Genomic DNA, 26,220 nt, shown 5'->3' with positions numbered 1-26,220 from the left:
TGTATGCCAAAGCATTTCCATAGAAACCCACTACAGTCTAAACAGAGATAATGGGGAAACCATAGGAACTGTAGAAAAATGTTTGCATTCTGCAGTTATACTCCCTCTTTTTTCCCCAGTACATTCACCCCTGGCTTACAGAAGATGCACACACTTACAAGAGAAAGTAATTGTAAATGGTTGATTTCAAACTGTCAAAAGTCAGACTACACGAACTTCACATGGAAATTACAATCAGAATTTACGATGCTGTGATTGGGTATTACAATACACATGGTAAGCCCACCTGCTGTTCTGGAGTAACCTGACAGAGGACTAGGTTAGTAGTAACTCATAGGCATAACAGGATGATTTAAAGGCATTATGGAAATTGTCTAACCTTTTCCAACCACGTATAATCATCTGGTGTTTAGAATACTGGTAGCAGCCAGCAGACCATTCACTCTATGGTTCCCAGTATTCTAAGACCACTTGAGCTGAGCTAGTCTTAGGACTTGTCTACACACTGTAGCAATGCATACTACAGGAGTGTAATTTCTAAAGTGCACTAATGTGTTGCATCTTGGGGTACGTCTACCTGAGGTGTTGCATCTTGGGGTATGTCTACCGATCCCCAATTGCACTGCCGTCGACTCCTGTACTCCACCGAGGCAAGAAGCGGAAGCAGAGTCGACGGGGGAGCGGCGGAAGTCGACCCCATGCTGTGAGGATGCGAGGTAAGTCGACCTAAGATACGTTGACTTCAGCTACGCTATTCTCGTAGCTGAAGTTGTGTATCTTAGGTCGATCCCGCCCCCCAGTGTAGACCAGGCCTTGGTCTGTGCACACTAAAAAGCTCCCTAGTACACTCAGTTCCAGTGCCCGACTCCACCTTTCCCTGGAGTAGCTGTTACAGTGGAAAACCAGTTTTGCCCCTTTAGCCCTGTGCTGCAAGAAGCATGCCCAGCTGCTCAGTGGGGATGGTGCATGTGCAGTCTGGTCAGCACTAGATGTGAGAGGCTTATGCATGCTCAGTGAGGATGGGTTCTTCAGAGATTTTAGTAGTGAAGGTCTAGCAAGTCTCTACAGAGCATCTGCATGCTGCAATTTTTCAAAGGCTTATAACTTTGCCACATTTTCACAGGGGAACAAATAGCATACCCCCAATGCAATGGATATTCCCTTGTCACATTTTAAGCATGGGGGGCTAGAGCTGTTCAAAGAACAGGTCACCAGAATTTTTTTAATATGAGCAAAACACCATATTCTTCATTTACCTGGATATTGGAAATGACCTGTAGCTCTAACAGTATGTTTATAAGTAACAGCAGTGAATAAGCAGCAATTGAAGAGATAGTAGGCAGGTGTGTGCACAGAGAAAGAGGGTGCTTGGTGGTGTTGCTATCCGACCCAACCAAAAGCAGAACAGAAAACCTGGCTATACACAATCTTCTCAATGACACTTAACCTCCCCCACCCCCCAAAAGTTAGCACATGCTATTTAAAAGGTGATCAGAATTAAAAAAAATAAATAGCGCATTTAAAAAAAAAGTTGATAGCATCCCTTTCACTTTTGTCAGAGTTGCAGTATGTTCTAATCAATAAACAACACACTATTAATGAAGCATTAATTTCAGTTAAGAATATTTATTTTACTTACCTCAAAAAGATAATCCCCTATATATTGCACAGGATAATATGGAGCCTCAAAGAGATGTTTTTCTCTCTCTATGGTGACACTTTTATTATCAGTGAATACATGAGTAACAGCTCTCACTTCCTTTTGTGGTGGATATATAATTGCCTTTCCAGCTTCTAGAACTCTAAATATATATATATATATATATACATATATATATACAGTTTAAAATATATATTTACTTAAAATATATATTTATATATATCTCACTTAAAGAGAGAGAGAAAATTCAGCCTGAGGCAGATCCCTGGCGTATAAAACTTCATCCCAACCAGTTAAAGTTTGACAAAGATACAAGCAACTGAAAATACTTCCCATCACTGCCTATAATTTAAAACACAATCCATTTGATTTATATGCTGTAACACTGGACACACAAATGTAAACTCCATCCCTGCAACATGCACAGCCTCAGCACAGGCCTCTACGGAGATTGTAAACTCTGTTGCTCCTCAGCGGCTTCCATCCCACTGTGACGTGACTCAGAACATTCAAGTGGAAGGACCCACGGAATAAATGTGACAAGTCCCATTCCCTGGGCAAGGCCCTGACTGACTGCATCCCTCTGACATGCGCTGTGCATTACTGACAGGGGAAAATGGCCATATTTAAATTTTCATATGGTTAAGATGTTTAAAAAAAAAGTGAACGGTACAGAGTTTAAGCGTAGAAGTTTCTGGTTACCAGGGAATAACGTACATATTATCAAATTTGGTTTAAGATTGGATGGCGTAAGGAATACATAATCTGCAATATCCCCAATTGGGGGTAAAAGGTTAACGGGTCAAAGTACAGACATTGAGATATGAGGGTATGTTGTTCATATAATGGCTCTGTTCAGGTGTGGAGTATAATGAGTGGATACGATGATTAGGATGGATTGACCCTCATTTGGTGAGATTTAACCTTCAGTGAGATTATGGTTCCAGTTCATATGGTCCAACAGAAAGAGTCTCTCAGTCCCTTTCTCATAGTCGATTCACAATGTCGCTCTGGCTCACGCCTCCTGGTGCTGTCGGTGGCTGGTGATGTGTTCGGTGTAGATGTCCCTGGACCATCGGATGGCATCTGAGACCCTGAGGCACCACTTAAAAATTTTATTAAGATGATGTTAAAAAAAAAATAGTGAACAGAGTTTGACCATAGAAGTTTCTGGTTATCAGGGAATAATGTACAGATTATCGAGGGTGCAAAGTTTGATTTAAGATCAAGTGGCATAAGGAATACATAATCTGCAATATCCCGGATTGGGGGTAAAAGATTGATGGGTCAAAGTACAGGCATTGAGATATGAGGGTATGAAGTTCATATAGTGGCTATGTACGGGTGTGGAGTATAATTATTAAACTCAAATTTATGCCTAAAGGCTAAGGCGCTCAGCCCTGCTCTGATTGCTCATGGGTAGTTTTGTCATCTAAGAGCAGCCAAACCACTTTGCTGCCTCAGCTCTGGGGGTGACTGGCTGATTGTCCTCAAGGGCCAGTCTCTGGGCGACCACGCTTGCACCCGCCCAGCGCACTCTGTCTGAACCTCTGATTTCACTGGCTCCTGCAATAGTTTCATTGAGATTCCGGTAGGTTGCCTCGATCAGACCCCTAAAATAGCATCTTCTCGTACGAAGGTGGCAAGAGCCGTAGCCCACAAAGAGCTGGGGCTGCGACCAGGCGACCCCGCCAGCCCTGAGGCACCGCCCCTCACCCGCTGCGCGCAAGCGGGGCCCCACCCTTCCCAGATTCCCCGAGCAAGCCCCGCCCCTCTCCCCTATGACGCAGCGGCAGCTCAGAAGCGTCAGGGCGAGAAGCTCCACTTCCGGGTTCCTTGCTGCGTCTGTGCGCGATGACGTCATATCCACAGACCCCGGAAGTGGAACTCGAAATTGGCAGCGGCGCCGTGAATCGCGGAGAGGAAACAACCAGGAGAGGTGGTGCGTGTTCCGGTAACGGCGCCTCGCCCCGCCCGGCTCTTGCGGGACAAGGGGCACCAGGTACGTGGCGCTCCGTCGTGGGGGGCGTGGGGAATGTGTTCTTGCCGCGTCCCCGCGCTGCTGCTGGAACCACAGATCGACAACCTCCACCCCCCCCCCCGTTAGTGACAGCGACTCCCCTGCGCGGGGCACCTGGTGCCAGATCGTTCAGTGGCCAGGGCCGCCCCTCACCAGAGAGAGCCTGTGGCGCAGCCTGCCCTGGGGAGTCGGGCTCCAGTTCCGTCCGCCGCTCTACACCCGGTGCCCCCGGCTGATAGTGTCACATTGGGGGTGTCTCCTTCCATCTCCCAGCAGAGAGAGCCCGGCTCCCTCTCCAAGATTGTCACATTGGCCAGAGCCTCCCCCGCACGCACCAGAGAGAGCCCCCCTGTCATACCCTGGAGAGGGCCCGAATTCCCGTCTCCCTCCCTACACACCTACATGGTCACAGTGTCCCTCGCCCCCGGAGGCTTCCCGCGCCCTATAGGGAAAGTCAAAGTAGCCAGACCTTTCCCAGAGAGATCGAATGTCTAAGTGTCAAACTTATTCCTGGAATGATATGGTCCTTGGGTTGCATGTGTCCCCCAGACTTCCCCGATGATGGAGGGAGGCTTATTATTACTTATTTGCATTGTGGTAGTGCCTAGGGGCCAGGGTCCTGTTGTGCTAGTCATGGCACTAACATGTAACAAACGTAATAGACCCTGCTCTGAAGAAGTGGTTTTTTACCAACGAAAGCTCATGCCCAAATAAATCTGTTAGTCTTTAAGGTGCCACCGGACTCCTCATTGGTCCTGCCCTGAAGTGTTTATGGTCCAAGTTTGTACAGAGATTAAGGGTAGAATATGCTCCTTATGTTGTAGCTATACATATGGGGCCTGACACTGCAAATACTTAACCACGTGAGCAATGCTGTTAGTTTGTAGGGGACTCCTCACATTCTTACCCATTTGCAAGAGTGAGCCTTTTGTAAAGGTAGCACTGTATTGAAGCAATTTCAATCTGTGAGGGAAAAATTGATGACAGGTTGTTCTACAGCCCAGGTTCTTTCTGCTCTCACTTATATGCTAATTTCAATAATTGTCCATATAAATCAAACAGTTGTGCAGTTAACATTTGGAAAATATTCTCAAAATGTTATTATTAGACTTAGGTTTTGTTTGCAAACAAAAGTTGTATTGCTTTAACTATACCAGAGTATTGAAAGCCACTCTTCTTCCTCAGTGTGGTTATCGTTATACAGTGTAAATGTGTTCTGTACTGGTATATATCTGTTCCTGTACAGTAAGGATAATGAGTTATACTGGTGTAAGTCACATTTATACCATTACAGCTGCATCCACTTGAAGGGCTGTACTGGTTTAACTATATTGGTAAAAAATCATACCATAACTGACACAAACTGTGTGTAGACCAGGCCTTAAGAGTTAACACTCATTTGAGTTGAGTGGAGACAGTTATCAATTTACAGAGCTGTTTACTCTGTTTGCAGACTCAGGAAGATTACACAGCTTCAGTTTTCAATTGATTTATCCTTAGTTCATATTTGGAAGATTTTCTTCACAACTATAAGGGCTAGAGACTTATTTTTTTAAGCATCTTTGATTCTGAGGAACTTGTTTGTTATTGTCATGTGGGTCTGTTGTTTGACATTACTGGACATCTTTGCTCTTTCCCATCCAGACAGAGTCAAAAAAGTCATGCCCCGGTCATGGATAGAGAAGATGCGCAGATCCTCCTCTCCACCCATGGAGCAGTAACTGTAGCTTAACTCCCTTCTTTACCCATAGAACTGAAAGCAGTGTGTCAGAGCCTCCCCTCTCCCCCCCAGCAAGCGAGAATCACAATGGCCAGGGTCTCTCTCTCGCTCTCTGAAGAGAGAGAACACAAGCAAGTCACAATTGCCAGTGCCTCTCCCTGAGAGTAATACTGATTATTGTCTTCTCTTCTTCCTCCCCATTGAGTAATATGAATCATAGGGTCAATGCTGCTTCTTTACTCTCCCTGATGACAGTAATAATAATTTCTTACTCCCTGGTGAATTATTGCCAATCCCTTTTGCCCCCTACTGGTAAATGTTGGCCTGTTCTTCCCCTCCCCAGTGAGTAATAATAGCTATTGTCCTTTTTTCCCATCAGAGTAATACTTGTCAGTATTAATGGTTATTGTTCCCTGTCCCCCAAAGGAGTAATAATGGCAACACTTCTTCCACATGCAGAGGTTTTTAATGGCGAATGTTACTTTCTTCACTCCAACCCCTATAGTACTGTAGGTTTGTATTGTAGTTTAACGTTTTGTAAATACATGCTTTTATACACTGATGAAATAAATAAGCTCGTTGTATACCTGGGAGGTATTCTGAGTTTTTTCTTTAACTTCAGAAAGAGGTACTAGGTGTATCCATCCAAAGCCTTGCTGTACTAGAGGGTTGCACTTGTACCTTTTTTCAGTCCACACTAACCATCCTATTTCAAAATATCGACACAAAATGTACCATCGCTGTTGCAATAACTACATTGTGCATCATGCAGTTTGCAGCCCAGGTCCCTGAAGCAGGGATTTTTAGAATTAGCTAGCCCTATTTTGAAAGATGATGCATTATTTTTCTCAAAATATAGAGTATGAAGTAACATTTCTCATTGTACATGCTATTTTTTATTTTGTAAAATTACTTGGCAGTTGTATTGTTATAAAATAGAAAGTTCATAGGCATAAAATCACACAAGCTGCGGTAACTCAAAACTAGTAAGTAATCAGACAAGCACAGGAGATACCTGACATTGCGCACTGGTTGACCAAGGGATTGTAGGAGCACTGTAGAATTGTGCTGGGAGCGCCAATAGCAATGGGGAAGCTAGAACACCAATACTTTTGGTTTACACTAGCCCAGCCAATGGTACAGTGGCCTGATGCAGGATATGATAGTGACAAATCTTGCTTTGAACAGTCACAGTTGTAGTGATGCATCTTTCTAAAAAAAATTCTCTTCACTTTTTTAGTCTCTACATCATGCCCTGCCTCTAAAACAGCTGTTCTTCACAGAAAGAAGCAGAAGTAAAACTAGCAGGACTTCTGTTTCAGTTTCCTGTTGAGAGGCAAACGAACAGTAGTGTGAAACTTATGCAGATCACATCAGTACAACTGCTGTTCTGTTATTGGTAAGCTGTGTACAGGAGCCACAGAGGTATCAAACTGATGCTGCTAGGCCTGGCTTTGATACTTCTACACATAGCTGTTCCACACCGGGAGTGGCAATACAATTGATTGGATTCATTTTCTTTTTTTAATTTTGTAAGCTCTTTGTTCTCTTCGATCAGCAGAAAAGTTAAAGGATAATGTCAGTTTCACTAAATAGCTGCTGGGGCCCTCTTATCCAAGGATTGGCTATACAGTTCTGCAAGACTTGATCCTTATGTGTTAGTTAACTTTCATGTAGGCTGTAAGATGAACATTACAAGAGATGTACTTGGAGGACTGGACAACCCAGGACAGTGGTAATAAGAACAGAGAGCCTTTTCTAGGTTGCTGGTCACTTCGACTAGTCAAAAATTTACTGTGTGATATCTATTTGGCCTATCTGAAATGGACTAGTAATTTCAACCTAATCCAGTTCATTAGAGGTGGTCCCTCCAGTTCAGGTTAGCAGTATGTTGATGAATCAATATAGGGAAGCTTACAGGTCACCGCCCTTAGAAGTCTCCCTATTTATCTACAGGTAAACTATCTCTGTGGAAGTCATTCTATCAGCCTTGATTATTATTAAATTCCCAACAAAAGAAATTGCTGTTTCTGGAAAAGGGATAACGACTGAACATAATGAACAAAACCGTCAACTTACATAGATGCTGTGATTCCACTGGGGGAATGCTGTATTAAAGACTGAGAAGGAGTTTCTGTTGTACTATGTAGCCCCTTCTGTATTTTTTTTACTACTGTTTTAATGCCATTTCTCTTAAGACTATGCTACTTAATTTTTTGTGTGGTAATTTAAATGACCATATAATGGATGCTTTTGCACTACAGTATGTAGGTAGGTAAAATACTCCCTTACTCTACCTTCAACTATTGGAAACTTTCTCTAATATTCTGCCAAGTATTAGAGGGGTAGCCATGTTAGTCTGTATCCACAAAAACAACGAGGAGTCTGGTGGCACCTTAAAGACTAACAGATTTATTTGGGCATAAGCTTTCATGGGTTAAAAAAAAACACTTCTTCAGATGCATGGAGTGAACATTACAGATGCAGGCATAAATATACTGACACATGAAGAGAAGGGAATTACCTTACAGGTGGAGAACCAGTGTTGACAAGGCCAGTTCAGTCAGGGTGAATGTGGTCCACTCCCAGTAATTGATGAGGAGGTGTCAATACCAAGAGAGGGAAAATTGCTTTTGTAGTGAGCCAGCCAGTCCCAGTCCCTGTTCAAGCCCAAATTACTGGTGTTAAATTTGCAAATGAATTGTAGCTCTGCAGTTTCTCTTTGAAGTCTGTTTTTGAAGTTTTTGTTGTTGAAGGATGGCTGCTTTTAAATCTGTTATTGAATGTCCAGGGAGATTAAAGTGTTTTCCTGCTGGCTTTTGTAAGTTACCATTCCTGATGTATGATTTGTGTCCATTTATTCTTTTACGTAGAGACTGTCTGGTTTGGCCAATGTACCCATATGGCAGAGGGGCATTGTTGGCACATGGCACATATCACATTAGTAGATGTGCAGGTGAATGAGCCCCTGATGGTGTGGCTGATGTGGTTGGGTCCTCTGATGGTGTCACTAGAGTAGATATGGGGACAGAGTAGGCAACAGGGATTGGTTCCTGGGTTAGTGTTTCTGTGGTGTGGTGGGTAGTTGCTGGTGAGTATTTGCTTCAGGTTGGGGGGCTGTCTGTACACGAGGACTGGCCGGCCTCCCAAGGTCTGTGAGAGTGAGGGATCGTTTTCCAGGATAGGTTGTAGATCGTTGATGATGTGCTGGAGAGGTTTTAGTTGGGGGCTGTATGTGATGGCCAGTGGTGTTCCGTTATTTTCCTTGTTGGGCCTGTCCTGTGGTAGGTGACTTCTGGACACCCGTCTCACTCTGTCAATCTGTTTCCTCACTTCCCCAGGTGGGTATTGTAGTTTTAAGAATGCTTGGTAAAGATTTTGTAGGTGTTTGTCTCTATCTGGAACAAATGTGGTTGTATCTTAGGGCTTGGCTGTAGACAATGGATCGTGTAATGTGTCTGCAGAGCTACAGTTCATTTGCAAATTTAACACCAGTAATTTGGGCTTGAACAGGGATTGGGAGTGGCTGCCTCACTACAAAAGCAATTTTCCCTCTCTTGGTATTGACACCTCCTCATCAATTATTGGGAGTGGATCACATCCACCCTGACTGAATTGGCCTTGTCAACACTGGTTCTCCACTTGTAAGGTAACTCCCTTCTCTTCATGTGTCAGTATATTTATGCCTGCATCTGTAATTTTCACTCCATGCATCTGAAGAAGTAGGTTTTTTTACCCACAAAAGCTTATGCCCAAATAAATCTGTTGGTCTCTAAGAGCTTGTCTACACTGGCAATTTACAGAGCTGCAACTTTCTGGCTTAGGGGTGTGAAAAAACACCCCCCTGAGCACAGCAAGTTTCAACGCTGTAAAGCGCCAGTGTAGACAGTGCACTAGTGCTGGGAGCTACACCTGTCGTGGAGGTGTTTTTTTTTTTTTTTTTTTTTTTTAAGAGCTTTAGTGTTGCCAGTGTCGACTAGCCCTAATATTCTGGTACCTGTTCTTTAATCACTGTCCTTCTGCTTTCTTCAGACTACCTTCTCGGTTGCCATAGTCATTCCTGGATATAAATATGTTAATCTCAGATCCATTAATACATGAATGTGACATCACAAGTAATTAATGGATATGGCATTGCACTTGCTACTCTGATTATATTTTTTCCCCAAGTTGCCTTTATGTAGCAGTTACCTAAGGTTGAGGATAATGTACTTAGTTGTTGGAGGTTTGATGCTTACATGTTGGCTTCTTTTTTATTTTTATTTTTAGACTGCAACTTCATTGTTCTTCCAAGGCAAAGTACTTGTTGTGAAGGTTATTGTTCTTAGCATATTTTTTTACTAATGGTTTTAATATTTTTGGAACAAAACCTATATTAAGGGAAGCATAGTGTTTTTTAATTTTGTATTTACTGGAGTATGCTTTTCACTGCCGAATGTCCAGCAGATATGGATTTGAAATTTATAGGCTCCTTGCTGAACCCTTTACTATGATTTCTAGACTAGTTGTTTAGCTCCTTGTTCCTCTTTTCAAAAAGGTAGCTTGGTAGCCGAAGAAATGACCTTCAACAACTTTTGAACAACTTTTTATTGTTTGCTTTGGTTATTTTATTCAATGACTACTTTACTGAATTTATGTGAATTTTTTGGTTCTCCCTTCTCTCCCCTTATATTCCATTACCTTTGCTTCTGTGTAGTCTTCCACTGATGGACGTAATTTATCATTGTTGAGATGATTTTATTTTGGCTTTATGGACAGAGTCACCGTTTTTTATTTGTTGTTAAGCTTTTTAGGAACTAAGGGACTGTGTAGGGCCCAGAATATTTGAAAAAGAAACAAGTACAGATGTCTGTCTATGTAAATATATAATTATTAGGATCCAAGCACTTTTACCTATCATTCTTTCAGCACTGCAAAATACACATGTGAACAAATTAAAAAATTAAAATCTTAAATGCTACTTCTTTGAGTCTGCCCTATCCAACATTTTAAGTCTGCCGATTTTTCTTTTTAGAATTTCTAAATTAACCTAATTATTTGGAATTCAAATTAAATAAATGGTGTAACTTATAGACTAGGAGGAGTAAAGTTTTCATTGATATCACTTAATTAATGGGGTTTTTGCCATGGTCCTCAATGATAGAATATAAAACACAAAATAGACTTGTCATGAAAAGCCTAAAATCTCTGAAAATTGTGAAATACGAATGTTGTCAGTTTTTCAGTTTTTGTGTATGCACAGAGAAACACTATCGAGTTGTGGATTTGAAATGAGTGATCAGTCTTGTTGAGTGCAGGAAACATATGGGGCCTTGGCAGGAGCCAGGATGCTTGCTCTTGGGCTCTCTCATCCTGAATCTGTGGACTAGATTGCTGAGATGAAAAGAGAGTAGATGACAGGAGCTTTGGCAGAACCTGGTCCCCTTTCTCCTAACAGCTACTGAATTCTTTCCCATTCCTGTACTTAGTGATCTAATCTTCAGGCTCAACATGACTGAGACCAAGAGCAGGTCACCTGGCTCTTGCCAAATCCTCTTCACCACCGTCTTGTTTCAGCAACTTGTGGGGGACAAACCCAGTGATGAGCTGCCAAAATCTTAACAACCGGTTCCCTACCAGGACTTTGGTGGCACTTCGGCGGCGGGTCCTTCACTCTCTCCGGGTCTTGGGCGGCACTGAAGGACCCACTGCCAAAGTGCCGCCAAAGTGCCGCCGAAGACTCGGAGTGCCACCCAGTGAGTACAAGCCTCATGTGTTTTTTTTTTTTTTTTTTTTTTTTTTTTTTTTTAAGTCATCCCTGCTGGGCCCCGTCGAAACTGTTCGAATCGGGCCCCGCACTTCCTAAAGCCGGCCCTGCACATTGGGGTTGCAAAATTGTATCGGGGGCCGGGTGGGGAAGGCTGTGCCTCCCAAAACAGCCTATCCCACCCCCATCCGACCCCCACGCACGTCCGGCCCCCGACTGCCCCCCTCAGAACCCGCAACCTATCAACCCTCCCCTGCTCCTTGTCCCCTGACCACCCCCTCCCGAGACCCCCCCACCCTAACTGACCCCCCCAGGACCCTACCCCTACCCAACTCTCCCTGTCCCCTGACTGCTCCGACCCCATCCACCGCCACTCCAACAGACCCCCGGAACTCTCACGCCTACCCAACCCCCCCGTTCCCCGTCCCCTGACTGCCCCCCCCCCCAGAGCCTCTGCCCCCTCCAACTGCTCTCTGCCCCTTATCCAACCCCTCCTCCCAGCCCTGGCCCGGCCCCCTTACCATGCTGCTCAGGGCAGCATGTATGGAGGCCGCGTTGCTCGCTGGAGCTCGCAGCTCCACCTCCTTAGCATGCCGCTCAAAGCAGCAGGAACTGCAGAGCTGCCCAGGGGTGGTCCAGAGTTCTTGTGCCAGCGGCGCGGCACGCTGAGGCTCTGCAAGAGGAGGAAAAGCGGGGGAGGGGTTGGGGGAGCCTACCCATCCGGGAGCTCAGGCGGGCCAGACAGGACGGTCCCGCGGGCCGGAGTTTGCCCACCCCTTTAACAAGCGGTTCTAAACCGGCTTCTAAATTTAACAACTGGTTCGTGCGAACCACTGGACAAACCCTTTAAGAAGAGGGAGAGAAGAAAAATAAACTCATACGAAATAAGAGTATGATGAGTGTGTCCTTCTGAGAGTACTTTACCACAAAGACCCTCTCACACTCTTGCTGAGGGAGCACTTTAGCACTTCTTTCTGAAGAGATATAGCCAGAGATGGAACTGAGGCCAGACAGACAGCAGCTTAGTGAGCTCCTGTTTCTAACTTAAAACCTGCACATTGCTTAACAAAAGAGCTGCCAGAATGTATTGCCTTGTGAGCATGACACCAGTCCTCCAGGATCTGTACTGTCTCTATCTGTACTGGTTTCTAGTTTGAGTTCAAGGTGTTGGTTATAAAGCCCTAAATTACTTGGAACTTGCCTACTTGGGGGAGTGTCTCTCTATGCCATACTGTTGTATGCCATACTGTTGATGTGACTAACAGAGGTGCTCACTCTGGAGCCCTCTTGGTTTAAAAGGGAGAGAGCTATTGTCAGGATTCTGTCTGTCTCCATGACTTTGGAATGTACTCTCTCCTGAAAATAGCCCTTTAAGTTGATCTTTAAGTCTGTTTTCCTAGACCTTGGGGGAGATAGAAAACTCACAAGAGTAGATGGGTACTAGGTGTGCTTATTTTCTCGGTTACTTTCTACTGTTAAGCTTGAGACAAAATTTCTGGTTCTGTGTTAAGGATTGCATTTTAAATGTTTAAGGGCTTCTAGACCTGGGTTTGAGGAACCTTGTACTGTTTTGTACAAATTGAGGATGGAGCTCGGCTGTTCTCAGTGGTGGCAGATGACAGAACAAGGAGCAATGGTCTCAAGTTGCAGTGGGGGAGGTCTAGGTTGGATATTAGGAAACACTATTTCACTAGGAGGGTGGTGAAGCACTGGAATGCTTTACCTAGGGAGGTGGTGGAATCTCCTTCCTTGGAGGTTTTTAAGGCCCGGGCTTGACAAAGCGCTGGCTGGGATGATTTAGTTGGGAATTGGTCCTGCTTTGAGCAGGGGGTTGGACTAGATGACCTCCTGAGGTCCCTTCCAACCCTGATATTCTATGATTCTATGAAATCAAAATAAATTGTCAGAGAGAGACAGTCATTCCCTTAGGTATCTTGTACCAATTCAATGAAGGCTAGGATCTTTACTTTGAATTTGGGGAATATTCTGTGAGGAACCAGTCTAGGGAGTAGAGTATTGGGGTAATGAGTTGTTGTTGGTGATTGCTGATGAAGAGCTTTTAAAAAGTTACCCATTGATTCTTATAATTATTCAATGTAAAGCACCAACAAACCAAGAAGTGAGTGGGAATATAATAGGTGGTGATTTTTTGTTAGTTTGGTGTGTGTCTTTTTTAAATCATATACTGGGGACATGTTCTTGGTTGATACTGGCCTTTAAAGTACTTGCTTTTGAAATGTATTGTTGCCCTATGAAATGTGCTTTGTCCCATGGAAAAAAGACTTCTTTCTGTGTAAACTAGTGTAACCTTAAATTGTATCTACTTAATTTGAGAGTCACTTCCATTGATTTGAATAGAGCAGAATTCCAGAAGTACATTTTTAAAAAAGGATTAGAAGTGGTTATTTTGTATTCAAATTGTTCCCTTTTTCCACTAACTTCTAATATGAAAAACCTTTTCTAATCTAGTGACTATTAGAATGTAGATTTAATTTTTTCTTAATATATTTTAAAGTGAAAGGTGCCAGATTGACAGTATCCTGTCACACAATTGGTATGTATTGGCAGTGCAAGATTCTCTACTGTTCAAATGTGACACAACCTTCTTGAGAGGTGAAAGGATAGTTCAATCTCTATTTATTCCTTGACTTTTCTGCCAAGTTTGCCAACAAAGGTGCCAGTTAGTGCCAGTTTTGATTCTGATTTTTGTGTTGTGACCAGCTATCCTCTGGACATAATTGAGACCAATAAGTCATTTCATGTGGGCCACTGACCAGCTCTCAGCAGATAATGACTCAGTCCTTTACTTGTTTGAATTCATTCTAAGGACTACAGCCCAATCTAGAGTTCATGTGTGCAGTACTGGTCATCCTATCTCAGAAAGGATATTGCAAAATTAGAGGGAGTTCAGGCAGTGATGAGAATGACTGGGGCAAGCAAAAACTCATCTATGAAGAGAGATTTAAAAGATTGCAATTGTTTATCTTATAAGGAAGACAAATGTGAGGTGGGTCATAATAAAAATATGATGAATGATATGGAGAAGGTAGATTAGGAATATCTCTTCTTTCAACACAAGAACAAAGGGACATTAAAAATAAATGTGGTAAATTCAAACCTGATAAAAGGTCCCCTTCCCCCCCTTCAAAATGCATAATGAAACTGTGGGACTTATTGCCACAGGATATTGTTGAGGCCAAAAGCTTAGCACAATTCAAAAGGATTGAACTTTTATGTGGATAATAAGAATATTCAGAGTTTTTAAAACTGTTGCTTACATAAATTTTGGAAGATATGTCAAACCCCATGCTTTAGGGTTTAAACCAGTCTCCCAACTGTAAGGGATTAGAAGGAGACCTAATGTGGGGTGCAGATTATATTGCATTTTCCTATTTTGGGGTTTTGTGTACCTTCCTCTGAATCACCTGGTGTTAGCCAATGTGAAACAGGCTAAAAAAAAAAAAAAAGACTACATTACTGGAAAGCGGTTATAGTTTTCTGCTAGTATTATTGTTAAATGTAATTAAATATTTGCTTCAGAGGCATCAACCAAGTCAAGGCCCCATTTTGCTGGGCACTGTGCAAACATATATTAAATGACAGTCCCAGCCTCAAAGATTTTACGTTCAGTCTGAATCATAAGACCTGTCTATGAAGAGGGGGTAAAAGTGGGTGTGGAAGATGAGGTAACTTGCAGCAGAATGTTTTAGCACAGAGTAGCTGTGTATGCAGTCTTTTTGTAGCAGTAATAGTTACTCATCTCCTGCCTAACAATTATCAGATGGCAGTTTCCTGACTTGGTTTTCAAAAGAAATATTTACTTACCAGTAGACCCAAGAGTGGGAAACCAGTGATGACACATCTTAAAAGAAAACTATTTAACAGAAATCCATGAGTGCTATTTTTGTGGTAGTAATAGGGCTTGTACCTCCACATGGTGTAGCTTCAAGAGCAGGGATGTCACAGTCACTTCATATGGTAGGCCTGATCCACTCCCCTGTCACATGGTGCGGGCCACGTTCAGCAAAAGTTATTAAAATAGAAACAGATGAAGATAAACCATGTTGGTAATTACTTACATTTATTTTAGATTTTAGTGACTGCTACTCTCCAATACCTGACATCTCTTAGCTTCAACCAGTGCATCAACATTGGGAGCAAATCTATGGGCTGAGGCTATCAGAAGTATCAAGTTCAGGTGTTAGTTTAGTTTAGATTTATTGAATACCTGTTCACGCACATACATGCTCCCAAACATGGGAAGAATTTTTGATGCAAAGGGTCTTCAGCTTGGAATAATTTGATTCTAGATTTTGATACAACTTTGGAAGCTAATATTAGAAAACTTACCCTTCAACAGTGTTGCTTTGCAGTTCAATAAGTTCCACCTGGATCTTCTCAGGTACAGCATGAACACTGACAGAAAGTGGTGTGGTGAAAATTGCAAACTCTCCTTCATGATTCCTGAAGTCAGAGACTCATTCTTGATATTCCTTTGTCAGTTTAGCAATTTTGCCCACATACCTTTCTGTGGCATCACCACTTTGAGTCCCAACAGTATTACGTAGTGTAGGGGTCGGCAACCTTTCAGAAGTGGTCTTCATTTATTCACTCTAATTTAAGGTTTTGCGTGCCAGTAATGCATTTTAACGTTTTTAGAAGGTCTCTTTCTATAAGTCTATAATATATAACGTAACTATTGTTGTATGTAAAGTAAATAAGGTTTTTAAAATGTTTAAGAAGTTTCATTTAAAATTAAATTAAAATGCAGAGCCCCCTGGACCGGTGGCCAGGACCTGGGCAGTGAGTGCCACTGAAAATGAGCTCGCGTGCCGCCTTCGGCACACGTGCCATAGGTTGCCTACCCCTGACATAGTGATTTCAAGGTGAGAAAATCTGCCAGGTTATACTGAGAAAGTTGTTTCTCTATAGCTGAAGCATAATTTCAAAGGTGTGAATATTGTCATAGTATTCTGTCACCACTTGGTTGTGCCCCTCCATTCTTGTGTTGTGCGAGTTCAGGTGTTCTGTAATATCCATCATGAAAGCAACATCTTGAAGCCATTCATTGTCCAGTAATTCAGTGACATCTTTCCCTTTCTGACCCATGAAAACTTTGATCTCACCACATGATTAAAAAAAGTACTTCAACACAGCTCCTTGACTTAGCCACCAAACTTCAGTATGATAATTGCAGTCCATGATGAATGTGACATTCTTTCAACAGCTGGATGAACTGTCAGTGGTTGAGACCTCTAGCTTGAATAAAATTTATAATTTTTAACAATCACATCCATCACATGATTCATTTTAGAAGTTTTATAACAGAGAGCTTCCTGATGTAAAATGCGGTGAAAACTGCTAATCTGCTGGTTATGTTTGAAAGTTTGCAATTTTGCCTTCAATTTTATCACAACTCCAGCTTTCTTGCCCACCATTGAGAGTACCCCATCTGTGCCCAGACTCACAGCTCTGGTACAGTCATCATCCAATTTGTTCAGAGTTTCCACAAAGTTGTTAAAGAGGTCATTTGCTATTGTTGTGTGTCTCATCGGCACCATTCTATAGCAGTGCTTCTCAAAGCTGGTCTGCCGCTTGTTCAGGGAAAGCCCCTGGCGGTCCGGGCCGGTTTGTTTATCGGCCGAACCTGCAGACGCGGCAGGTAAACAAACCGGCCCGGACCGCCAGGGGCTTTCCCTGAACAAGCGGCCCGACTTTGAGAAGCACTCTTCTATAGGCTCCTCTGCTATGCACATGTTCTCTTCAACTCTATGAAGGAAAACTGCTAGCTGAGACATGTCACTTGCATCTGTGCTTTCATCAGTTGCAATTGAAAAAGAAGCAAACAACTTTGCTTTGTCCTGAGTTGACTGTTCAAATTCTCAGCAAAGTTGTTGATTCTCTCAGCAGTTGTGTTTCTTGAGATGCTGGTATTTGCAGAAGCTTGCTGCTTATCGGGATGCACTATTTCTGCGGCTTTTAACGTGCATTTCTGCAAAAGTTCTCCTTCAGAAAAGACACAGCTATTTCATGAGCAGTCACATAGCTTGCCTTAACAGCAGCATCACATATGTGATGAGCATTTGTAAACACTGACCGCTGCTTTTTCAATGACTCTGCTAATTCAGAGTAATTATCTTTGCGAACTTCCAGTGTACTTATCATATTTCTCACCATGGTTTACTACATAGTGTCTTTGAATGTTGTATTATTTTACCACAGCTACCTGTTGCCTACAAGTCAAGTAAGTGGGCTTTCCATTCATGTTTAGAAAGAAATATGAAATTCTCCATTTCTCTTGAAATTCTCCAACACTCTTGACCTACCTTTCTCTTCTTGAAGAAAGACATGATGACCACTTGTTACAAGCTGAATAAAGAAATGAAGGAAGGGAAGGGTAGAAGGAAAGGGATCCCCTTTGCTTTGAATTTTTATTTAGACTAGTATCCGTCCCTTTATCAGCCACAGTAGGCATTTCTCCTTTGAATTATTTGAAGTTTCCTTTTCTTTGACTTTCCAGGCTGGGTATCTACTCTCCTGCTAGTGGGTTAATGCTCTTCAGTGTCATTTCCCCTCGTCTACACATGTGCCAACTTCTGCCGGACTTGTGCCTCTCCATTGCCTCTTAAACGTGACCAAGTGGTTCTGCACCTATACACGAGTTTTTGCTGAATGTTGCTCTGGAGTCTGGACAATGGGGTGTGAGCTGTAGAGAACACCAGTGTGTTGCATTCTAACGCCCCCCACGTTGACCCTTCTGGCATGCACTAAATGTTTCTTAGGGTATGTCTACACTACGAGGGTATTTCGATTTCACTTAAATCGAATATGTGGAATCGATATTGCTAAGTCGAACTTGTGTGTCCACACTAAGGACAGTAATTCGACTTTGTGAGTCCACACTAACGGGGAAAGCGTCGACATTGGAAGCGGTGCACTGTGGGCAGCTATCCCACAGTTCCCGCAGTCCCCGCAGCCCATTGGAATTCTGGGTCGAGCCGCCAATGCCTTCTGGGTAAAAAAAAAAAGGGTCGAGGGTGCTTTTGGGTAATTGTCGTCATCCGTCTGTCAATACCGCCCTCCCTCCCTCCCTGAAAGCGCCGGCGGGAAATCAGTTCGCGCGCTTTTCGGGTCAGTGACAGCGCGGACGCCACAGCACTGCGAGCATGGATCCCGCTGCGACCATCGCTGCAGTTGTGGCACTTGTGAACGCCTCGCAGGTTATCATCCACCTTTCCCAGAGGCAGATGCAGATGAACCAGGCGAGGAGGCTACGGCACCGCGGTGAGGGCCTGAACTCTGAGAGGGGCACAGACCTCTCACAAAGCACGGGACCCAGCTCCGAGGACATCACGGTGACAATGGGTCATCTGGATGTTGTGGAATGGCGATTCTGGGCACGGGAAACAAGCACTGACTGGTGGGACCGCATAGTGCTGCAGGTCTGGGACGAATCCCAGTGGCTGTGAAACTTTCGCATGCGGAAGGGGACTTTCCTGGAACTTTGCGAGTTGCTGTCCCCTGCCCTGAAGCGCAATGACACCCGGATGCGAGCAGCCCTGACTGTCCAGAAGCGAGTGGCCATAGCCCTCTGGAAGCTTGCAACGCCTGACAGCTACCGGTCTGTCGCGAACCAGTTTGGCGTGGGCAAATCTACCGTGGGGGTTGTTGTGATGCAAGTAGCCAAGGCAATCGTCAAGGTACTGCTCTCAAAGGTAGTGACCCTGGGAAACGTGGAGGTCATCATAGATGGCTTCGCCGCGATGGGATTCCCAAACTGCGGTGGGGCTATAGATGGAACTCACATCCCTATCCTGGGACCGGACCACCAGGCCAGCCAGTACATCAACCGAAAGGGCTACTTTTCAATGGTGCTGCAAGCACTGGTGGACCACAGGGGACGTTTTACCAACATCAACGTCGGATGGCCGGGCAAGGTTCATGACGCTCGCGTCTTCAGGAACTCTGGTCTGTTTAGACGGCTGCAGGAAGGTATTTACTTCCCGGACCACAAAATAAGTCTTGGGGATGTGGAGATGCCTACAGTCATCCTTGGGGACCCAGCCTACCCGCTAATGCCCTGGCTCATGAAGCCCTACACTGGCGCCCTGGACTCTGAAAAAGAACTGTTCAACTACCGGCTGAGCAAGTGCAGAATGGTGGTGGAGTGTGCTTTTGGCCGTCTCAAGGGGAGATGGAGAAGCTTACTGACTCGCTGTGATCTCAGCGAAACCAATATCCCCATTGTGATAGCTGCTTGCTGTGTGCTCCACAATCTGTGTGAGCGCAAGGGGGAGACCTTTATGGCGGGGTGGGAGGTTGAGGCAAATAGCCTGGCATCTGATTACGCCCAGCCAGACAGCCGGGCGATTAGAAGAGCACAGCGGGATGCGCTGTGCATCCGGGAGGCTTTGAAAGCCTGGTTCCACACTGAGCAGGGTGACCAGTGACTTTACAGTTTGTGTACAGAGAAGCTGAACCTGCCCCCGTTTCTTTACCCAGTTAAGGATGACTATCCTCTCCAGTTACAGACCCCCTCCACCCCCTTCCAAAAAAATAAATTTACTTTTATTTTGTTAATGAACACCGTTGTCTTTATTACTGTTTTCGCGGGAATGTTTTAAACCTAGGACGCAGACTGTGGTGGGGAGCGGGTGTAGTGTACTGATGCAAATGATCCTTCTAAACTCCAGGAATGACAGGAATCGCAGTGGCGGATTGGTTGTTTTCACGGAGCCTGCCAGCCCTCCTGAGCGGGACTGCGTGTATGTGGGGGCTATGTGACTTTATGGCAGGGGGAGGAGGGTTACAGATCCCCTGCTGCGTGGCTCTGTGATCCAGGACAAGGACCGCTGCATAACGTCTGTAACTGCCCTCCCCCGCCACAAAGTCACAGAGCAACACCCCCCCCACCCCACGCACAGAACATGAAAACCATCTCCCAGACTGACCAGGGTAACTAGTCAGTGCACTGTGTATGTGCCCTGCTGCTGGACCTGCCCCCGCCTCTGTAGCCTGCTAAAGGTGAATGTCCTGTCCAATTACCAAGCCCCTTCCCCCCCTGCAGACAGACTCTCCCTCAAAACAGCATGACTGAAACAGTACTGAACAAAAAAGTATTTTTTATTAACAACCACACATGAAACTGGGGGGTGAAACTTGGACGGGGGCTTGCTTGAGGCGGCCAGGAAAGGACTTTTCAAATCTTGGGGAATGACAGCCTTCTGGTGCTTGAGCAGTCTGCAGGGGTGGAGTGAGAGTTTTCACGGACTATCCTGCCCCTCCTTCTTTGGACTTTGGGCGAGGGGGGTATGGGACTTGGTGGCGGGGGAGTGCGGTTCCTGATAGACTGCAGCGGGGCTCTGTCCTCCTGCCTCTGTTCCTGCAGAACATCAACAAGGCGCCGGAGCGTGTCTGTTTGCTCCCTCAGAAGTCCAAGCAGCGTTTGAGTCGCCTGCTGGTCTTCCTGCCGCCACCTCTCCTCACGGTCCATGTGTATCCGGTGCATTTGGGACAAATTCTCCCTCCACTGGTTATGCTGTGCTGCCTGGGCTCGGGAGCAGCCCATAAGTTCAGAGAACATGTCCTCTCGCGTCTTCTTCTTCCTCCGCCTAATGTGCGCTAGCCTCTGGGAGTGTGATTCCAGGCTGGGTTGGGAGACAGTTGCAGATGTGGCTGTGGGAATGAGGAAAAGGCAGTGAATTCCTCCGAAAGATAAATGTAGTTGTGAATCAAGAACCTTGATTCACAAGAACATAGTCTTTCTCCGTGAAGAAGACCATGAACCACACCTATCACATGCGCACTGAGGACAAGGTCGAATTTTCGAACCTCGCCTTCAGTGCCTGGGCTTTTGCACTGCCGATCTGGGAACCAGGGCAGGACACGGTACTCTCTCTAGCAGGCAAAGATGGTAAGCCGTAGACTTGTTGCAGATTAAAACTTTAGGAGTACCACTGGCCACCTTTCACATTGAAAGCAATGCCAGTCTGTGCTGCCATCAGTCGGCCAAGCAAGAACTGTGGCCCTGTCCCACCCCCTCGCGGATGTGCCAGGGAAAGATCCCTGGATGCTGACCCTCTCCTGCCCCCACCGCGTGACTGTAAACCAGCGGTCACAGTTCTGTAAAGGAACTTGTTGCAAGCAGTCCCAATACTACCAGTCCCCTACCTAATTCAAAGCAGGTTGTCATGACCGACATCACCCTCATGAGGATCCCGGACAACGAGATCCGGAGGATGCTTCGAGAAAGCATGCAGAGACCGGGGCCCTATGCCGCCATGATCTGCAAGGCGCTGATTCCCGAGTACCTGCTTGTCTCCTGGCGCGGGAACGTCTCTTACTTTGGAGGACCAAGTAAAGCCGCTCTCCCAAGGAACCTGATGAACAGGCTATCCCTTTACCTCCAGGAGAGCTTTGTTGAGATGTCTGTGGAGGACTACTGCTCTATCCCCGGACATATAGACCGGCTTTTCATATAGCTGCAGTAGCAGCGACAAAAGAGTGGAGCAGCTTGGGCAGCACAATCATGCAGAACCGGACACTGTTTGATTTTTTTACAAATACTTGTTACTGATTATTTAAGCGCCCAGGGGGAAGAAATCATGAATCACAGATTGTTATTACTCTTAATATTCTAGTTTTGTACAAAATAAAGGTTTATATGTTTAAAGCACTTACCGCTTGATCCTTCCCCTGAATCTGTGTCCAGGTTACATGCTGGGGAGGGTTGGTAGGGGATCTCTGTAAGGGTGATGAAGAGCTCCTGGCTGTCGGGGAAATCAGCTTGGTAAGCGCTGCCGACTGCCTCGTCCTCCTCATCTCCTTCCTCATCTTCCCCGTCCGCTAACATGTCCGAGGAACCGGCCCTGGACAATATCCCATCCTCAGAGTCCACGGTCAGTGGTGGGGTAGTGGTGGCGGCCGCACCTAGGATGGAATGCAGTGCCTCGTAGAAACGGGATGTGTGGGGCTGGGATCCGGAGCGTCCGTTTGCCTGTTTGGTCTTCTGGTAGCCTTGTCTCAGCTCCTTGATTTTCACGCGGCACTGCGTTGCATCCCGGCTGTATCCTCTCTCTGCCATGGCTTTCGAGATCTTCTCATAGATCTTTGCGTTCCGTTTTTTGGAGCGCAGCTCGGAAAGCACGGACTCATCGCCCCACACAGCGATGAGATCCAAGACTTCCCGATCAGTCCATACTGGGGCCCTCTTTCTATTCTGGGATTGCACGGCCATCTCGGCTGGAGAGCTCTGCATCGTTGCCACTGCTGCTGAGCTCGCCACGCTGTCCAAACAGGAAATGAGATTCAAACTGCCCAGACAGGAAAAGGAATTCAAATTTTCCCGGGCCTTTTCCTGTGTGGCTGGTCAGAGCATCCGAGCTCGGACTGCTGTCCAGAGCGTCAACAGAGTGGTGCACTGTGGGATAGCTCCCGGAGCTATTAGCGTCGATTTCCATCCACACCAAGCCTAATTCGATATGGCCATGTCGAATTTAGCGCTACTCCCCTCGTTGGGGAGGAGTACAGAAGTCGAATTTAAGAGCCCTCTATGTCGAACTAAATAGCCTCGTGGTGTGGACGGGTGCAGGGTTAATTCGATTTAACGGTGCTAAATTCGACATAAACGCCTAGTGTAGACCAGGCCTTAGGCTATGGCTACACTGGCGCTTTACAGCGCTGCAACTTTCTCGCTCGGGTGTGAAAAAACACCCCCCTGAGCGCAGCAAGTTATAGCGCTGTAAAGCGCCAGTGTAAACAGTGCCCCACTGTAAGCTAATCCCCTCGTGGAGGTGGAGTACCTGCAGCGCTGGGAGAGCTCTCTCCCAGCGCTGGTGCATGACCACACTCGCACTTCAAAGCGCTGCTGTGGGAGCGCTCCCGCGGCAGCGCTTTGAAGTTGCGAGTGTAGCCACGGCGTTAGTATACATTGATGTAGTCCTGTTTCAAAATGGATGACATCAGTATACATTAGTAGGATCTACACAGGGGGAATTGGAGCTAACACCCTGGTGCGCTCTACAAATCACATCCCCTTATTGCAGACCCTGAGGTCATGTAGACAAGTCCAAAGAATCCTGGGAAGTTCACAGCAGTGGTGTTATACATTTGACGCTGCTCTAGAGGATGACATATTTACATGCGCACACTTTAGTGCTGTATCTTGAGTTAACTAGTATGTAGCCACTAGGGGGGTGACAGTCACACACTTGAACAGATCTGATTTTTCTTCTGGAGAAGATTAATGGTGTGTGTAAGCTATCATAGTTTTTCTATAATGCCTATGACTATAATAAGAAACATAAAAACGGCCATACTGGGTCAGACCAACGGTCCATCTAGCCCAGTATCCTGTCTTCCGACAGTGGCCAGTGCCAGGTGCCCCAGAGGGAATGACCAGAACAGGTAATCATCAAGTGATCCATCCCCTGTCGCTCATTCCCAGCTTCTGGCAAACAGAGGCTAGGGACACCATCGCTGCCCATCCTGGCTAATAGCCGTTGATGGTCCTGTCCTCCATGAGTTTATCGAGTTCTTTTTTGAAACCTGTTAGTGTCTTGGCCTTCACAACATCCTCTGGCAAACAGTTCCACAGGTTGACTATGTGTTGTGTGAAGTAATGCTTCCTTTTGTTTGTTTTAAACATGTTATTTTATGGTGCTTTACTTTTGATCATGCCCTTAACCCATAGACTTCATTAATTGTGTCACAGTGCTCCTCTGTGACATAGATATTTTACTCTCCAAAGGAACTAAGCCGTTCCTAGGATGAAATACAGTTACAGTAAAAGTGTGCAATATGCACCGGGGAAGGAAGTGAAGACTATTATATCCATTTGAAACTGAAGGGAGAATTTAGATAGAAGATAATTATCCACATTGAACTCTGAGGGTAGAATTTAGGGTTATTACCATTTAAAAAGAAAAAGTAACAGTTCTTTCTTTTGGCAAAAAGCATATCTTCCTGATCAGATATGAAGAAGAAAAGATAGACTTTATATGATTTCAGATTACATAAGACATTCCACTTTATTTGAAAGATTCAATTTTTTTTGAGTGGCCATAAAGTCCATCTATCTAGTAAGTATTCTAACTTGTACTGTAGAGTAAAATCATTTAATAAGTACAATACTAGAGCATTTATATGAAATCAATAGAATTTAAACACAATGGGCCAGATAATTCCTTCTACTTCTGTGAACAAATGTGGCTGGAGGTGTGAAAATGGGAAGTGCCGTCTCTGCTGTGTCTTCCTCCACTTTTTCCTCAAACTCACGGGAAGCCCCTCCATAGGGATCTATGTCTGTGGCTCGGGAGGGGACAGAGACTGTGGATGGGTCATTTCTGTCATGGTAGCATTTGCCTTGTTTTCCCTCATAACTCCACAGCAGATGCCTGATAACGTGGACCAATTTACTATTCGTGTATCTTGTATAGTCTTGTCCAGTGTGCAGAGGAATGCCTCTCCTTGGTGGAGGGAGCTAAGGACAGTAGCTGACAGCGAAGCCGTTGGAGCATGCCTTTTGAACTACAAGGAGGATATCACAAGTGCAGGACCTCTGTTTAGATTCTCACGATTCCAGTAGATCTAAGATACACCGCTTTAGAAGGGTGAACCCCTTGACATTTATTCCATAGGACGTCAGAGAAGCTAACCCCACGTCTTCCTCCCTTGCCCCTCACTCCTGAGAAAGCTTAATGGCAATATTCCAAATGGGAGGTAGGGAAGTAGAAATTCAACCTTGTGCATTTTTTTTCAATGTAATGGATTTTCTGGTTCAAAGGGTAATTTAATATTACGTATTACTTAGATAATTTGAGTCGCATGATGATGTGGAGACAGAATAGTTATGGTATCCCTAAGCAACCATGGAACACTTGCTTTTTGGTCTCTGACAAGAGAGAATTTATGACCACCAGTTTTGAAGGAGGTGGTGGGTTTCTTAGAATCTTAGAATTTTGATACTTGATACAGTTGAATGGAGGTCATTGTGTGGAGAAAATAATTTCATAAATGAAGAAGTGAGCATGGTCCTTCAATAATTTAAAATGTGATTCTACCCTGAAAAGTTACTGGATACATTTGGCAGCACAGGGTTTCATGTTGGCTGTCTTAATGATCCCAGATCAACTGTGTTCAGTTTATAAGTCAGAGATTCTTTTTTTGGTTTGTAATTGACATTCTTAAAAGTTCACTTAGGGATCTGAAATTGGTTCTTCTATATATCACTAGTAATAAAGATTCGTCAGGCCAGATTATTACACCTGTGCAGCCCTGTTATCTTCAGTTGAGTTGCACAGGTGAATTGGTTAGTGCTGAAATATAATCTAGTTCCTCTCTTTCAGCTGTGTTGGTTTTGCAGGGCTAACAAAAATAAAAAGTAGTATAAACCAGGGTGGATTTGATTTAAATCAAATTGATTTAAATCACTAGTCAGGAAGACTCGATTTAATCATGGATTTCTACATAAAAGTGCATTCTTGTTGGTTGTCATAACCTTAATACATATTCTTCACAATTCAGGATAGATGTAGGGTTCACTTTTAGAAGGTACACACTGTACATTTTAAAGTGATTTATTTTGAAAACTTTTCAGATTAGTTTTACAGCTATATCAGAAAATGAATGATTGTTTGGTTATTTCAATTACCAAAGGTAAGTGAAGCAGATATTTATGAAGTCACTGGGAGGTGAACTGTCTCCAATTCAACAGGTTAATCATTAATATTTGGAGGATTTTCTTGCCATGCTGTATTAGGAGGAGAACATCACCAGACAGCCATTTACATTGTTTTATTTAACTAAAACAACAACGTTCTGTATTCTGGATTTTTTTCTTCAACAGCAAACACATAATATTTTAACAAGAGCATATGAATTTTTGAATTTAGTTAAACATTCAAGTTTTTTAAAATCAGGTTTGTTTTGGTTAAAATTGTTCTAACTAAAATAGTTAAATGAAATATTAAAAAAAAAAAATTAAATCAACTATGTCAGCCAGGTCAACATGGGAAACTTAAAATATTGGCTTCTGCAGCTAACTCGGTCGTCTTCACCTTCATTTTCCTATTTGT

At 44.4% G+C, this 26,220-nt stretch overlaps 1 protein-coding gene across 1 annotated transcript in view; it reads left to right on the top strand.

Annotated features, from left to right (window-relative positions):
• The first annotated feature begins 3,517 nt into the window (after nucleotides 1–3,517).
• The window catches only part of ARB2A (ARB2 cotranscriptional regulator A), a 354,588-nt gene continuing 331,885 nt past the window's right edge, over nucleotides 3,518–26,220 (top strand). Inside the window, exon 1 of the mRNA XM_065406106.1 lies at nucleotides 3,518–3,662. The gene's annotated coding sequence lies outside the window, so the exon portion shown is untranslated. The remainder of the gene's footprint in view (nucleotides 3,663–26,220) is intronic.

This window comes from Emys orbicularis, chromosome 6 (assembly GCF_028017835.1).
Source record: "Emys orbicularis isolate rEmyOrb1 chromosome 6, rEmyOrb1.hap1, whole genome shotgun sequence".
In the NCBI taxonomy this organism is placed as follows: domain Eukaryota; kingdom Metazoa; phylum Chordata; order Testudines; family Emydidae; genus Emys; species Emys orbicularis.
The sequence above is the reverse complement of the archived record's forward strand: the minus strand, read 5'-3'. Positions and strand labels throughout refer to the sequence as shown.